Raw genomic sequence first — 18,252 nt, forward strand, 5'->3', positions numbered from 1 at the left:
TCCTCGTTTTTAAGGACCGCAACTTTCCCCCCTGAGTGGTGGAGAACGCCCTCAACCGTGTCTCCCACATTTCTCGCAACTCATCCCTCACACCCCGTCCCCGCAATAACAACCAAAAAAGAATCCCCCTCGTCCTCACGTACCACCCCACCAACCTCCGGATCCAACGCATCATCCTCCGACACTTCCGCCATCTGCAATCCGACCCCACCACCAAAGACATCTTTCCCTCCCCACCCTTATCTGCTTTCCGGAGGGATCACTCTCTCCGTGACTCCCTTGTCCGCTCCACACTCCCCTCCAGCCTCACCACACCCAGCACTTTTCCCTGCAACCGCAGGAAGTGCTACACCTGCCCCCATACCTCCTCCCTCACCCCCATCCCAGGCCCCAAGAAGACTTTCCACATCAAGCAGATGTTCACCTGCACATCTGCCAATGTGGTATACTGCATCCGCTGTACCCGTTGTGGCCTCCTCTACATCGGGGAAACCAAGCGGAGGCTCGGGGACCGCTTTGCAGAACACCTACGCTCGGTTCGCAATAAACAACTGCACCTCCCAGTCGCGAACCATTTCAACTCCCCCACCCATTCCTCAGATGACATGTCCATCCTGGGCCTCCTGCAGTGCCACAACGATGCCACCCGAAGGTTGCAGAAACAGCAACTCATATTCCGCTTGGGAACCCTGCAACCCAATGGTATCAATGTTGATTTCACAAGCTTCAAAATCTCCCCTCCCCCTACCGCATCCCAAAACCAGTCCAACTCGTCCCCGCCTCCCTAACCTGTTCTTCCTCCCACCTATCCCCTCCTCCCACCTCAAGCCACACCCCCATCTCCTACCTACTAACCTCATCCCGCCCCCTTGACCTGTCCGTCCTTCCTGGACTGACCTATCCCCTTCCTAACTCCCCACCTACACTCACCTTTACTGGCTCCATCCCCGCCTCTTCGACCTGTTTGTTTCCTCTCCACCTTTCCTCTCCTCTGTCCATCTTCTATCCGCCTCCCCCTCTCTCCCTATTTATTTCAGAACCCCCTTCCCCTCCCCCTTTTCTGATGAAGGGTCTAGGCCCGAAACGTCAGCCTTTCTGCTCCTATGATGCTGCTTGGCCTGTTGTGTTCATTCAGCTCTGCACCTTGTTGTCCATGGTTCTGTGAAGGGGAGGTTGTGTCTCACTAACTTGGTTGAGTTTTTTGAGGAAGTGATGAAGATGATCGATGAGGGTAGGGCAGTGGATGTTGTCTACATAAACTTCAGTAAGGCCTTTGACAAGGTCCCTCATGGCAAGCTGATACAGAAGGTAAAGTCGCATGGGGTCAGAGGTGAGTTGCAAGATGGATAAAAAAACTAGCTCGGTCACAGAAGGCAGAGGGTAGCAGAGGAAGGGTATGTTTCTGAATGGAGGGCTGTGACCAGTGGCGTTCCTCAGGGATCAGTGTTGGGAGCTTTGTTGTTTGTAATATATATAAATGATTAGAGGAGAATGTAATTGGTCTGATTAGTAAGTTTGTGGATGACACAAAAGTTGGTGGAATTGCGGATAGCGACGAGGACCGTCAAAGGATACAGCAGGATATAGATCAGTTGGTGACTTGGGCAGAGAGATGGCAGATGGAGTTTAATCCAGAAAAATGTGAGGTAATGTATTTTGGAAGGTCTAATCCAGATGGAAAATATGCAGTAAATGGCAGAACCCTTAAGAGTACTGATAGGCAGAGGGATCAGCGTGTCCAGGTACATAGGTCACTGAAAGTGGCAATGCAGTTAGAGAAGGTAGTCAACAAGGCATATGGCATGCTTACCTTCATCGGCCAGGGCACTGAGTTTAAAAATTGGCAGGTAATGTTGCAGCTTTATGGAATCTTAGTTAGGCCGCTTATGGAATATTATGTTCAATTCTGGTCACCTCACTACCAGAAGGATGTGGCGGCTTTGGAGAGAGAGCAGAAAAGATTTACCAGGATGTTGCCTGGTATGGAGGATACGAGGAGAGGTTGGAGAAACTTGGGTTGTTCTCACTGGAATGACGGAGGTTGAGGGGCGACCTGATAGTGGTCTATAAGATGACGAAGGGCACGGACAGAGTGTACAATCAGTAGCTTTTTCCCAGGATGGAAGAGTCAGTTACCAGGGGCCATGGGTTTCAGGTGCGAGAGGCAAGTTTTAAAGGTGATGTACGAGTCAAGTTTCTTACACAGAGGGTGGTGGGTGCCTGGAACTCACTGCCGGGGGAGGTATTGGAAGCAAAAACGATAGTGACTTTTAAAGGACGTCTTGACAAAACATGAGTAGGATGGGAAGAGAGGGATACAGTCCCCGGAAGGGTAGGGGGTTTTAGTTGTGACGGGCAGCATGTCGGTGCATGGCTTGGAGGGCCGAAGAGCCTGTTCCTGTACTGTAATTTTCTTTGTTCTTTGTTCTATAGTCAGCAGGGAAAATAATAGAATATGAGTAGAAGCTAGCTTGGAATGAAATAACTTGTTAGTCGGAGTCTGTACAGGTCTTTTAAAAAAAGGAAAACAGTAAATAAAGTATAGGTTGGTTCTTTAGAAGCTGAGAGTGGAGAGTTGATAGTTGATAGTACAGAACAAGGAAACTGTGACTGAACTGAGCAAATATTTTTCTGCTGCCTTTACTTCTACTAATAGCTATAAATAAGGAGGCAGAAGAGAGGGAGGAACTTGACAACATTACAAGGAGCAGGGAAATGGTACTAATCAAACCGATGAAACTGTGGATTGACAAGTTTCTAGGTTTGGATGGGCATCTACCTAGGGTCTTAAAAGATTGATTTGATTTTTTTGCTTAACAAACTCCTGTTTTATTGGAGTCATAGAAATATACAGCACGGAAACAGACCCTTCTATCCAACTCATCTATGCCAACCAGATATCCTACATAAATCTCGTCCCATTTGCCAGCATTTGGCCCATTTCCCTCTAAACCCTTCCTATTTATATACCCATCCAGGTCTCTTTTAAATATTGTAATTGTACCAGCCTCCACCACTTCCTCTGACAGCTCACTCCATACACGCACCACCCTCTGTTTGTAAAAAATGCCCCTTAGGTCCCTTTTATATTTTTCCCCTCTCATCTTAAACATGTGCCCTCGAGTTTTGGACTCCCCAGTCCCAGGGAAAAGACCTTGCCTATTTATCCCGTCCATGCCCCTCATGATTTGATAAACCTCTGTAAGGTCACTCCTCAGCCTCCAACGCTCCAGGGAAAATAGCCCCAGACTATTCAGCGTCTCCCTCTAGCTCAAACCCTCCAACCCTGGCAACATCCTCATAAATCTTTTCCGAAACCTTTCTAGTTTCACAGGATCCGTCCTATAGGAGGGAAACCAGGATTGCACGCAGTATTCCAAAAGTGGCCAAACAAATATCCTGTACAGCCGCAATATGACTTCCCAACTCCTATACTCAATTCACTGACCAATAAAGGCAAGTGTACCAAATGTCTTCTTCACTATCCTGTCTATCTGGGTCTCCACTTTCGAGGAACCGTGAATGCAGATCTCTTTATTCAGCAACTCATGTTAAAATAAAATTGGTAACATTGCATGCTTATATTTCTGTGAGACACTACCTCATTAAATCCAAAGCAAAACAAATTATAATCTATCAAGACAGGTTTCAGTCTGGAATCTGACTTGTCCAACTGGGATCATAACATAAACAGAAGTGAATCATTGCCTGATCGCAGTGATGTATCCAGAGGAGTCCCACCGGGGCCCATGCTTGGACTTCAACTTTTTACAATTTGTATTAATGACTTAGATTAGGGGAGTGAAAGCATAATAACTAAATTAACAGATAGCATGAAGATGGTAAAGTAAATATGTTGGGAAGAAGACACAAGGAAGTTGCAGATAAATGTAGTGTGCTGAATGAGTGGAAAAAGTCTCACCAATTGGGTGTAACGTGCGAAAATGTGAAATTGTTCACTTTGGCCAGAAGATTACAAAAAGCAGCATGTTACTTAAACAGAGAATGACTGCAGAATTCTGAGGTGCAGAGGGATTTAGATGTTCCTGTGCATGAGTCACAAAGCATTAGTATTCAGTTACAATCAAGAAGATTATCCTTTATTACAAGAGGAATTGATCGTAAAAGTAAGAAAGTAGCACTTCAGTTGCACAGGGCATTGGTGAGAACATATCTTTAAACGGAGCAGTTTTGGTCTCGTTTGATGTGGTTGGTTGGCTATATGAGCTGGTTCATTAGTTTGCAGACGTTTCATTACCCTGCTGGGTAACATCATCAGTGCAGCCTCCGATGAAGCGCCGTTGTGTTTTCCCACTTGCTATTTAAACTCTGGGATCCATTGGAGTTGATTACCTCATTTCTGGATTTTTTTTCAGTGGTGTGTTGGTGAATTGGAGAGAATTCTTAGGGATAGGATTTACACACATTTGGAAAAGCATGGCCTAATTAGGGACAGTCAGCATGGCTTTGTGCAGGGCAGGTCATGTCTTACTAATTTGATTGAATTTTTCGAGGAGATGACAAAGGTGATCAATGAAGGTAGAACAGTGGATGTTGTCCACATGGATTTTAGTAAGGCTTTCAGCAAGGCCCCTGATGGTAGGCTCATCCAAAAGATTCAGATGCATGGGGTCCACAGTGACTGGGCCACATGGCTTCAGAATTGGCCTGCCCATAGAAGGCAGAGGGTAGTGGTGGAAGGATGTTTTTCAGGCTGGAGGTCTATGACCAGTGGTGTTCCATAGGGATCTATACTGGGGCCTTTGCTGTTTGCAATATAGATAAATGACTTGGATGAAAATGTAGATGGGTGGGTTCGTAAGTTTGCAGACAACACAAAGATCGGTGAAGTTGTGGATAGTGTGGAAGGTTGGCAAAGGATTCAGCGAGATATAGATCAGCTGCAGATAGGGGCGGAGAAGTGGCAGATGGAGTTTAATCTGGTAAGTGTGAGGTGCTGCACTTTGGGAGACCAAATGTTAAGGAAAAGTATACAGTTAATGACAGGACTCTGAACTGCATTGATTTACACAGGGATCTTGGGATTCAAGTCCATAGCTCGCTGAAAGTGGCCACAAGATACGATGGTAAGGAAGGCATATGGAATGCTTTCCTTTATTGATCAGAGAACTGAATAGAAGAGTCAGGATGTCATGTTGCAGATTTATAAGACTTAGAGTATTGTGTTTAATTCTGGTCACCATATTACAGGAAGGACATGGAGACTTTGGAGAGGGTGCAGAAGAGGTTTACCAGGACACTGCCTGGATTACAGCATATGAACTATAAGGAGAGACTAGAAAAACTTGGGTTGTTTTCTCTGGAGCTGCAGAGGCTGAGGGGAGACTTGATAGAATCCGATAAAATGATGAGATGCATAGATAGGATGGACGCAAAATCTTTTTTCCCCAGAATTGAAATGTCTAAAACTAGGGTATATGCATTTAAGGTGAGAGGGAGATAGTACAAAGGAGACATGAGGGGCAGGTATTTTACACAGAGACTGGTAGGAGTCTGGAATGCGTTGCCAGGGGTGGTGGTGGAGGCAGATACAATAGGGGTGTTTAAGGCATTTTTAGATAAGTATATGAATATGCAAGGAATGGAGGGATGAGGACCAATGGCAGGCAGAAGTGATTAGTTTAATTTGGCGTCATGTTCAGCACAACATCGTGGGAATAAAGTTGCCGCATATAGAAACATTGGACTGGATGAGCAGCGAGTGTAATCCCAAGGGAGGTCTGGGAGCAGTTGAGGAACGCTGCAGAATGACCGCAGATTTTGCTATTTCCCTCTCTCCTGCTCTCCCTCTTTATGGGACTAAGTCAAATAGGACAGAATGCTTCTAATCCAAAATTGCAACTCCCTTGCTCTCCTCCAGGATCTTGCTTGTAAAAACCAAGTGATACAAATCTGGACTCAATGGGTAATATTCTGTCTTGAGACAAGAGGTTGGGTTTGAGTTCCCATTCATGTACCTGAACACAAAATCCAGGCATATGCTCCCCTTGTGGTGCTGCTGCAGTACTGCACTGTCAGAGACACTGCCTTTCAGATAACATATTAAAACAAAGTCCAACCTGTCCTCTCCCATGAATGTGAAGACCCCAGGCTCAGGCTTTCAAAGCATGAAAACAAAGATGGGGAGGTGTATAGGGCTGACAGTTTAATCTGGAAGTTCAGGATTGTGGGTTCAAATCCCATGATTGGAGCTGTACTTAGAAGTAATAAATCTAGAATTGAAAAGCTAACTTCAGTGACCATGCAAGTATTATCAGTTGATATTTTTTTTAAAAATGTGGTTCACTCATTCAGGAAAGTAATTTACCACTCTTAACTGTCTAGCTTAAATGTGACTTCAGACCCACAGCAATGTGGTTACTCTTAAACACCCTTTGAGCAAGCTACTCAGTTCAAAGGTGACAAACGAGCATCACATCTCACGATAGAATAAATTTCAAAGGAAGTTCTCCCTTTGCAATCAATATTGATCCTCCTAACAATTTCTATAAGAACACAAATTATGTGATCATTATCCCACTGCTGTGATCTTCACTGTGTTCAAAATGGCTATCACATTTCCTAAATTACAATAGTGTGTACAGCTCCAAGTAAGAATAGCTTGTGCTTTTAAAATTCTTTTGGGTGTCTCGAAATCATGAAAAGGCGTTGCAAAAATGTGAGCTCTTTCTTTGTTCTGCTTTTCAGCTTGGATTGCAGTGGCCTAAGGGAAGAGAATTAAAGAGAAATATAATCCCAAGATTATACACTGGAATGCCATGAGTATATTACAGTGTTGTTACAAAGCCACAGAATGTTTGAGCTCTCATGTTATTCATTCTTGACTCAAGTTACTGCAGCAGTGTGCCTGGTTTGGCCTAGTTTTCATCAATAGCCTGACCTTCTGACTGCTGCTGGGTCTAGGAATAAAGAGCTGACATGGTTGAACAAATCTATAACCTAGTTTTAATCAATGGCCTGACCTGTTGGGTGGTGGCTGATACTGGTTATAATGTACAACAGCATTTATTCTCTAATTACAGCCCAGATTCCTGCTGAATGAAGCAGGGCCCAGTTCCACTCAGGGAACAAAACACCCGACCCTCGGGGCAACTGATTGACAAAAGAAACAGATTGTGACTTAGTTATACCTGTATTGTGTGTGAGGCTGTAACCTTGCCATGCTGTAATCAAAACTCCTCATTGAAACTCCAGTTATCCAGCACAATCTTTCCCAGGGTTTCTGAAAGGGTACGAGCTGGAACTTAAACATACGCATTCACACACGCACACAGACACACATGCACACAGGCACGCGCACACACAGACACATACACACACACAGAGACACACACACAGAGACACACACACGCACAGACACACACACACACAGGCATGCACAGAGACACACACACAGGCACGCACAGAGACACGCACACACAGGCGCACACGCACACACATACACACATACAGACGCGCACACACACAGACTCACAGGCATGCACACAAGCACATACCCAGACGCACATCCACACACACCCACAGGCATGCATACAGACACACCCAGACGCACATACACAGGCACACGCATACACACACACACACACACACACAGATACACAAACACACACGAACACAGACACTCACTCACAGAAACAAACACACGCACACAGACGCACATGCACACAGACATAGACACACGCATACAGTCACACACAGACACATACACATGCATACAGACACACACAGACACACAAGCATGCATACAGATACACACACACACTCACACAGACATACACACAACAATGTAGATACATAGACCCACAGATATATGGATACAGAGGCACAGAAAAACACATAGTTGCACATACACACACAAAGTCACACAAATATACACGCGGGTGTACACATATATTCACCCATAGATAAAAACATACGCAGACGTAGAAATTGATGCAAAGAGACAAAATTACAAAATGCAAAGAGGCACACATATATGCGAATGACAGACACTAAGGCAGATAGACAAGAGACACGTACATTCATGCAGAAACACAAACACATGCTCACAACCAAACAAGGAGGTGCACACAGCCATACCCACAAAAGATCCACGCCTACCCCCTCACCCACAAAGAAACCACACACACAGACTGATCCAAGCAAGCACATTAACAGACAGCCACCAAAGTGACGACACCCAAGTCTCAAGCAGAGACAGACTGACTCACAGAAACACCAGTATGCTGTATAGGGGTGTAAAAGTAAGAAATGGCTAATACTGAGTAGTACCTTAAAGAACACCCACCATAAGACCATAAAAGATAGGAGCAGAAGTGGGCCATTCAGCTTATCAAGTCTACCCTGCCATTCAATGAGATCATGGCTGATCCACATAGAAACGTAGAAGATAGGAGCAGGAGGAGGCCATTCAGCCCTTCGAGCTTGCTCCACCATTCTTCACGATCATGGCTGATCGTCCAACTCAGTAGCCTAATCCTGCTTTCTCCCCATAACCTTTGATCCCATTCGCCCCAAGTGATATATCTAGCCGCCTCTTGAATATATTCAATGTTTTGGCATCAACTACTTCCTGTAGTAATGAATTCCACAGGCTCACCACTCTTTGGGTGAAGAAATGTCTCCTCATCTCCATCCTAAGTGGTTTACCCCGAATCCTCATACTGTGACCCCTGGTTCTGGATACACCCACCATCAGGAACATCCTCCCTGCATCTATCCTGTCCACTCCTATTAGAATTTTTTAAGTCTCTATGACATCCCCCCCTCATTCATCTGAACTCTAGCAAAAACAATCCCAATCTAGTCAATCTCTCCTCATACGTCAGTCCCGCCATCCCCAGAATCAGCCTGGTAAACCTTCGCTGCACTCCCTCGAGAGCAAGAGCATCCTTCCTCAGAAAAGGAGACCAAAACTGTACACTCTATTCCAGGTGTGGTCTCACCAAGACAAGTCTCAACTTCACTTTCCTGCCTTTTCCCTATAGCCCTTGATTCCCTTACTGATTAAAGATCTCTCTATCTCAGCCCTGAATATACTTGACAGCCTTCCTGGTAAAGAATTACACAGATTCACAATCCTCTAAAAGAAGAAATTCCTCCTCATCTCTGCCTTATGTGTGCAAGCCCTTACTCTGAGATGATGTCTTCTGCTCCTATACTCTCCCACAAGGTGAAACAACCTCTCCGAATCTACCCTGTCAAGTCCCTAGAGAATCTTGTATGTTTCAATAAGGTCACCTCTCATTCTTCTAAACTCCACTGAGTACAGGCCCAACCTACTCAACCTCCCCTTATAAGACAGCCCCTCCATACCCGGGATCATTTGAGTGAACCTCCCCTGGACAGCCTGCAATGCGCGTATGTCTTCCCTTAGATAAGGAACCCAAAACTGTTCACAGTATTTCAACTGCAATCTGTCTAGTGCCTTGGTTTAGCAAAACCAGACTAATTTTAAACTCCACCAGAGATAATAAGAACTGCAGATCCTGGAGTTAGAGACAATACAGCAGGCCAGGCAGCATCAGAGGACCCAGGTAAAATCCACGTTTAGGCCATTGGGCTATAGGTGTTAGTAAAGTTGATGAACTGTTCAAGCTCCTTGTGGGAGCATGAGGCAGTGCCGATACAGTCATCAATGTAACCCCTATCTGCCTTCCATAGGGACTGCTTTCTCCGCGATTCCCTCATCCGCTCCACACTCCCTGTTAGCCCCACCACACCCGGCACCTTTCCCTGCAACCGCAGGAAGTGCTACACCTGCCCCTACACCTCCCCCTCACATCCATCCAAGGAACCAAAAAAACCTTCCACATCAGACAGAGGTTCACCTGCACATCCGCTAATGTGATCTATTGTATCCGCTGTTCCCGATGTGGCCTCCCCTGCATCGGCGAGACCAAGCGGAGGCTCAGAGACTGTTTTGCAGATCACCTGTGCTCGGTTCACAACAAATGGCAACACCTTCCAGTCACGAACCACTTCAACACCCCCTCCAACTCCCTGGGTGACACGTCCACTTTGGGCCTCCTCCAGGATCACAATAATGCCATCCGCAAACTGGAGGAGCAGCACCTCATATTCCGCCTCAAGAGCCTACAGCCCAATGGACTAAACATGGATTTTACTAGTTTCAAAATCTCCCCACCCCCGGCCTCATCCCATGACCAACCCTCCCTCTCATCCCCGCCTCCTTGACCTGACACAACCTGTCCATCTTCTCTTCCACCTATCCGCCCCTCCCACCTCACTGACCAATCTCCACCATTCCCTACCTGCACTCACCTATCACCATCCCACCTACCTTCCCCAGTCCCACCCCTCCTCTCTCTATTTATTTCCGAGCTCCCTTCCACCTCCCTCATTTCTGAAGAAGGGTCCTGACCCGAAACGTCAGCTTTCCTGCTCCTCTGATGCTGCCTGGCCTGCTGTGTTCCTCCAGCTCCACACTGCGTTATCTCTAATTTTAAACTCCATTCCCTTTGAATTAAAGTTTAGACTGGAATGATTTCATATGGACTCGTGGTCAGAACAGTTTAGGATCTCGAAGGAGTGAGACCTAATGTCTGGTCGTCATCAAAGTTTCTGTAACAACGTCCATTGTATCAAGGTAACCTGGAAATAGTTGGTAACATGCAATACAAGAGCCTCCTAAGTTTGAGCCAGTAAGTGGTGACCCTGTACTACACTGGGCAAATCAGGTCCTAGAGATCCCCATGCAAAAGTAGTTCATCTTACAGGAGCAAAATGTGAAGAAACAGTTAAGTCAAACCTACAGATTTGATAGGGAAGAGGAATTTCTCTTTGCAGATTGCTTGGCTTGTTTTAATTTACTTTTATTTATTTTGTGCAATAAACTTCTATTTTATTGCTAAAACCAAATCTGCAGCCTTGTGTGCTTATATTAGACAGCACTTTCCAAACCCACGGCCGCTTCCATCTAGAAGGACAATGGCAGCATTGGAACACCACCCCCTGCAAGTTCCCCTCCAAGCCACCCACCATCCTGACTTGGAAATTTGGACACTCTTTTGATCTCTCTGCCTATAAATTCTGTGCCTGGGTGCTTGTCTCCACTTCACCTGACTAAGGAGCAGCTCTCCGAAAGCTTGTGATTTCAAATAAACCTGTTGGACTACAACCCGGCATCATGAGACTTCGACCTTGGAAGTATGTTGCTGTTCCTTCACTGTCACTGGGCCAAAATCCTGGAATTCCCTCCCTAAGGGCATTGTGGGTCACCTACAGCACATGGACTGCAGTGGTTTGAGAAGACAGCTCACCACCACTTCTCAAGGGCATCTAGAGATGGGCAATAAATGCCAGTGACGCCCACATTCCACAAGTGAATTTTAAAAATATCAGTGAAAGAATGTCATACCAAAGCGAACAAAGATCATAACAAGCTAAAGAGGAAGTGGTGGCAGAGCGGTAATGCTGCTGGGCCAGTAGTCCAAAACCCAGGGGAATGCGTTCAAGTCCCAGCATTTTATCCATCAATTTTACCAGAGCAAATGGTTAAAATCTGAAATCAATTCAAAATAAAAACTAGCCCAATGCCAACCATGTCACCAAATGCCCTTTAGTGAAAGAAATCTGCTGTCTTTACCTGGTCTGACACATACCCAGCCACTGGAGGCTGTGAGTGGGTCCTGACTGGGCATGGTCTGAGGGCAGCAGCAGGAGATTGGAAGTGGCACCTTCAGTGGGGATGGCATTGCAGCCCAACGTGGGAAGATCGAGCAGTGAGGGAAGTGCCCCCCAATATCTGCAGCGGCAACATGCAAGAACAGGCTGCTGAGGTCTCCCAGAGAGCGAGTTAAGTGGAGGAGATTGGGGCCACATTATGAATAAGCACTCAAGAAAGACTGTCGAAAACTTTTAACTTTATTTCTTTATTTTTCTACTTATACTATGTTGGCCTGTATTGCTTAACTTTTCAATTCTGTTTCCCTCTTTCACTACTTTGTACATAAGCTTTTTGTACCAAGGTACCTTTGTACATAAGATGACATCTTGTGTGGCAACATTATACACTTTTCACTGTACTCCTGTACTGTTGTACTTGAGTACACGTGACAATAAAATCTAATATCTAATATCTAAATCTAAATCTAAATTGACGGCAGAAGCACTGCAAACTTGTTGACTCTTAGCTTTCCTCTCAAGATGGGCAGGAACTGCTGACTCAGCTAGTGACATCCACGTACCATCAGCAAGTTGAAAAGAAACTGCACCAGATTTCATTTTGGGATCATAACACTTGCATTGCTAAAAATGTGCACCATTTGATTCTTTTCAAATTACAAAATTCTCCTGGTATTTTAGCTCTACAACAGTTCAACTTCAATTGCAGTTAATAATTCCTCAAAAAATGGGAAAACGGGTAGTCCCTTACAAGATAATAAAATAACACTCAGTTTCATACACACTCACGCACACACATAGATACACACACACAGAGATGCACACACTCACACAGATACAGAAAATACAACTTAGAAACACAGATGCATGCACACTCTCACATACACATAGATTCACACAGATACACAAGCACACAGATAAACATTCACTCACAAACAGGAACACACTCACAGTTATATGCACACACACACAGATGCACACACACAGAAACAGAAGGACACACTCATACTTTCAAGCAAATATACACACATTCATAGATGCACAGACACACACATACATATAAACATTTTAGTTGTAATAGTTTAGATGGAGCAGATTTTGTCCAGTGCGATCATGAAGGATTCCTGACACAGTATGTAGATAACAAGGTGCAGGGCTGGATGAACACAGCAGGCCAAGCAGGATTCTCCAGCATCTGCAGTTCCTACTATCTCTGATACAGTATGTAGATAGACCAACACGAGAAGAGGCCACTTTGGATTTGGAGCTTGGCAACGAACCAGGCCAAGTGTTAGACTTGTTGGTAGGAGAGCATTTTGGCGGTAGCGATCATAACTCAGTTTCATTCACGATAGTCATGGATAAGGATAGGTACATATGGCAGGGTAAAGTTTACAATTGGGGGAAGGGTAATTACAATTCAGTTAGGCAAGAACTGGGTAACATAAATTGGGAACAGATGCTGTCAAGGAAGAGCACCACAGAAATGTGGAGATTGTTTAAGGAATGCATACTGCATGTGTTCTATATGTTTGTCCCTAGCAGGCAGAGAAGATGCGGTCGAGTGAGGGAGCCATGGTTCTCAAGAGAGGTCGAACGACTGGTTAAGAGGAAGAAGGAGGCTTATGTAAAGTTTAAGAAAACAGGAACAGAAAAGGCTCTAGAGGGATACAAGTTAGCCAGGAAGGAGCTGAAGAAAGGGCTTAGGAGAGCTATAAGGGGGCATGAGAAAACCTTGGCAGATAGGATCAAGGAAAACTCCAAGGCTTTTTACACGTATGTGCAGAACAAGAGAATGACCAGAGAAAGGGTAGGACCGATCAAGGATTGTAAAGGGAATTTGTGCACAGAGCCTAAAGAGATAGGAGAGGTCCTTAATGACTACTTTTCTTCAGTATTCACAACTGAGAGGGACCTAGTTGTAGAGGAGGACGTTGTGAAACAGGCAGGTAGGCTAGAGGAGGTTGATGTTGTAAAGAAGATGTGCCAGGAATTCTGAGGAAGTTGAAGATAAATAAGTCCCCCGGGCCTGATGGGATTTATCCGAGGATTCTATGGGAAGCGAGGGATGACACCATAGGGCCTTTGGCGATGATCTTTTCATCCTCACTGTCCACGGGTATAGTGCCAGAAGATTGGAAAGAGGCAAACGTCATTCCCTTGTTCAAAAAAGGGAACAGGGATAACCCCGGAAATTACAGGCCAGTTAATCTTACATCAGTGGTGGGCAAATTATTGGAAAGGGCTCTGAGAGACAGGATTTATGATCACTTGGAAAGGCGCAGTTTGATTCGTGATAGTCAGCATGGATTTGTGAGGAGTAGATCATGCCTCACAAACTTTACTGAATTCTTTGAAGAGGTGACCAAACACGCGGATGAAGTTGGAGCAGTGGATGTGGTATACATGGATTTAAGTAAGGTGTTTGATAAGGTTCCCCATGGTAGGCTCATGCAGAAGGTAAGGAGGCATGGGATAGGGGGAAATGTGGCAGATTGGATTCAGAATTGGCTGACCCTTAGAAGACAAAGGGTGGTAGTGGACGGAAAATATTCAACATGGTGTTCAGTTACGAGTGGTGTACACAAGGATATGTTCTGGGTCCTCTTCTATTTGTGATTTTTGTAAATGATTTGGATGAAGGAGTGGAAGGATGGATTAGTAAGTTCGCGGACGATATGAAGGTGGGTCATGTTATGGACAGTGTGGAGGGCTGTTCTAGGTTACAAAGGGACATTGATAGAATGCAGAGCTGGGCTGAGAAGTGGCAGATGGAGTTTAACCCTGAAAAGTGTGAGGTGATTCATTTTGGAAGGACAAACTTGAAAGCAGAATACAGGATTAACGGAAAGATTCTTGGCAGTGTGGAGGAGCAGAGGGATCTTGGGGTTCATGTTCACAGTTCCCTGAGAGCTGCCACCCAGGTGGATAGAGTTGTTAAGAAGGCGTATGGTGTGTCGGCTTTCATTAATAGAGGGATCGAGTTCAAGAGCCGTGAAGTTATGCTCCAGCTATACAAAAGCCTGGTTCGGCCACATCTGGAGTATTGTGTCCAGTTCTGGTCACCTCATTACAGGAAAGATATGGAAGCATTGGAAAAGGTACAGAGGAGATTTACCAGAATGTTGCCTGGAACGGAGGGAAGGTCTTACAAGAAAAGGTTGAGAGAGCTCGGGCTTTTCTCTTTAGAACGACGAAGGATGAGAGGTGACTTGATAGAGGTGTACAAAATGATCAGAGGTATAGATCGAGTAGACAGCCAGAGACTTTTTCCTCGGGTGGAGGTAGCTTTTACGAGGGGACATAGTTTTAAAGTGAAAGAAGGTAGATATCGGGGAGACGTCAGAGGTAGGTTCTTTACTCAGAGAGTGGTAGGGGCGTGGAATGCATTGCCGGAGAGGGTAGTGGAGTCGGCCTCATTAGGGGCATTTAAGCGGCTATTAGATAGGCATATGGATGATAGTATAACATGGCGGTGGAGGTTAGATAGACCTTAGCTTTTGAGTAAAAGATCAGCACAACATCGTGGGCCGAAGGGCCTGTACTGTGCTGTACTGTTCTATGTTCTATAATCGTACAAATGCATACACACTCGGGACTAGGTCAGATTGGGATATCTGGTTGCTACAGAAGTGTTGCAGTGAAGGGTCTGTTTCCATGCTGAATGGCTTAATGACTCTGTAACAGAATGGTGGAACCAGCTCAAGGGACTGAATCACCTCCCCGCTTTTCCTGGGTCTCACTACAGGGTCCCTTCAGAATTACAACGTAGGAACAGGCTAGTAGGCAAGACTGTCTGTGCAAGTATGTTAGCTTCACACAAAGAAATTCCCTCCAAAAATCAGCCAATCCCACCTACCCATCCTTCTATTCCTTTCCCTATCATGTACTTACCTTGATTCCCATAAATTATAACCTGATCCTCACAGCTAACCTCCTGAGAACTGCTTTGTGAACTTTTGTGAGCAAGAAAAATCTCAGAAGCATTTTATTTTAAAAGTGTACGTCCCCGTTGTCTCCTGAATGACTTGTTGATTGCTTGAGGAATATTGGAGAAGGAGGGGACAGGGTCTGTATCAGTGAGTATTTTACTGGATGGGAACTGGAGGTATGTAATGAAACCACCAGGAACACTTCCAGCCAGAAACTGTAGCGGCAACTTTCAGATGCCCATTTCGGTCTGCCCTGTGCCAGCTTACACAGTCTCTCTCTCTCCATTAGCACCACTTCATGCTATCGCTAAACTGTCCCCGTCCCCAATTCTATTTCATTCTTTGTTTAATATAATACTTTAACAAGAAGCCTTTTCTCTTCCTTTCAAGTATTAAGAAAACCAAGCTCCAAAAATTCAAGGGTACCAAATTCCCTCTAGATCCTTCTTACCTTACCCATCCCTCTAATTCCATCCCTTCATCAAAATCCATTTCTTGCCATGTATTCAGGAGCTCTCTCCCTGTCACACAGACCCTCTCACCTGTCTCCAATACTCCCCCTTCACCTGGATAGGAGCTCTTTCCCCACTCCTTTCATCCATCTGCAATACTCCCCTTCACGCAGACCCCTCCCTCTGGCCTTTTCCCTGCTTTTGACCTCTTCATTAAGGATTGCTGACACGACATTGAGAATCTCAATTTCTCTGTTCTCCTTACCCAGGCCTGTTTCGCTCTAAACTTGCTGCATTTCTGCAGGAGCGTAACTGGACTCAAAATGTTAACTCTGCTTCCTCTCTACAGATGCTGTCAGACCTGCTGCGTTTCTCCAGCAATTTGTATTTTTGTTTCAGATCTTCAGCATCTGCAGTTCTTTGTTTTATTTCATTACAATTTTCGAACTCCTCAGACCTGCTGAGTTTCTCCAGCTTTTTTTGTTTTTATTTCAGATTCCCAGCATCTGCAGCCTCTTGATTTTATTACTCCATTATTGTTTCTGGTATCTTTCCATTTTAAAGTAACAATGAGAATGCTGCCAGTATATAGAGTTGTACAGCACAGAAGCAGACCCTTTGGTCTAACTTGTCCTTGCTGACCAGATATCCTAAATTAATCTAGCACCATTTGGCCCACATCCCTCTGAACCCTTCCTATTAATGTACTCATCCAGATGCCTTTTAAATGTTGTAATTGTACCAGCCTCTACCACTTCCTCTGACAGCTTGTTCCACTCACGCACCACCTCTGCGTGAAAATGTTGCCCTTTAGGTCACTTTTCAATTTTTTCCCCTCTCACTTTAAATCTCTGCCCATTAGCGCAAATCCTCCAGTAATGGCAACATCCTTGTGAATCTTTTCTGAACCATTTCAAGTTTAACAACATCGTTCCTACAGCAGAGAGACCAGAAATGAACACATTATTCCAAAAGTGGCCGAAACAACATCCTGCACAACCGCAACATGACCTCTCAACTCCTATACTCAATGCACTGACCTGTACAGCCTAAATGCCTCATGGGCTGTGAAAAGCTATGGGATGTCATGATGCCCCAGAAAGCCAAACAGTAACCACATTGGGGGATGCTTGGTAGGCGGCAGACAACTCAATGCTTCTACAAAGTTGCCTTGATCAAGTCCGTTTGTGATGACTTGAAACAAGAGGAGGTGATGGCCTAATGATATTATTGCTAGAGACCCAGGTAATGCTCTGGGGACCTGGGTTCACACCCTGCCATGGAATTTGAATTCAATAACTATCTGGAATCTGGAGTGTCATCATGGCCATGAATTCATTGCTGATTTTCAGGAGAAAGAAGCTTGTGATTCAGTAATGTCTTTTAGGGAAGGAAACTGCCATCCTTACCTGGTCTGGCCTACATGTGACTCCAGACCCACAGCAATATGGTTGACTCTTAACCATTGATAGGCAATAAATGCTGGCCTAGCCAACAATGCCCACATCCCGTGAATGAATAAAACAAAAGAAAGTTCAAAGACACTGGAAATGTACGGCAGGTGAGAAGCATGTGTAAAAGGTCTAATCAACACTTAGAGCTTTTTAGTAAAACTGAGGAAGGATCTTGTATCCAAAATTAACCCCCCACCCATACCCCCACTCTTTTTCTATAAATTCTGGTAAACCTGGTGTTTATTTTCAACCTTGTCATTGCAGATGTCTTAACCTTTCACAGAATCCCTACAGTGTGAAAGCAGGCCACTTGGCCCATCGAGTCTACACACTGCCCCTCCAAAGACCATTCCACCCAGAACCATCCCCCCAACCTTATCCCCACAAATCCACACTTCCCATGGCTAATCCACCTGGCCTGCACATCCCTGGACACTACGGGCAATTTAGCATGGCCAATCCACCCTAACCTGCACATCTTTGGACTGTGGGAGGAAACTGGAGCACCCGGAGGAAACCCATGTAGACATGGGGAGAATGTATAAACTCCACACAGTCACCTGAAACTGGAATTGAACCTGAGTCCCTGGCACTATAAGGCAGCAGTGCTAACCACCATGCCGCCCTAAAATTGACAAGTTTCACGGTCATCATTCAACACTTAACATTAGATTTTTAGAGTTTACTAAATTCAAATTCCACCATCTGCCACAGTGGGATTTGAACCCAGGGTCTACGCTGTTACCA

This window comes from Rhincodon typus, chromosome 11 (genome assembly GCF_021869965.1).
Source record: "Rhincodon typus isolate 14 chromosome 11, sRhiTyp1.1, whole genome shotgun sequence".
NCBI classification, from domain to species: Eukaryota; Metazoa; Chordata; class Chondrichthyes; order Orectolobiformes; family Rhincodontidae; genus Rhincodon; species Rhincodon typus.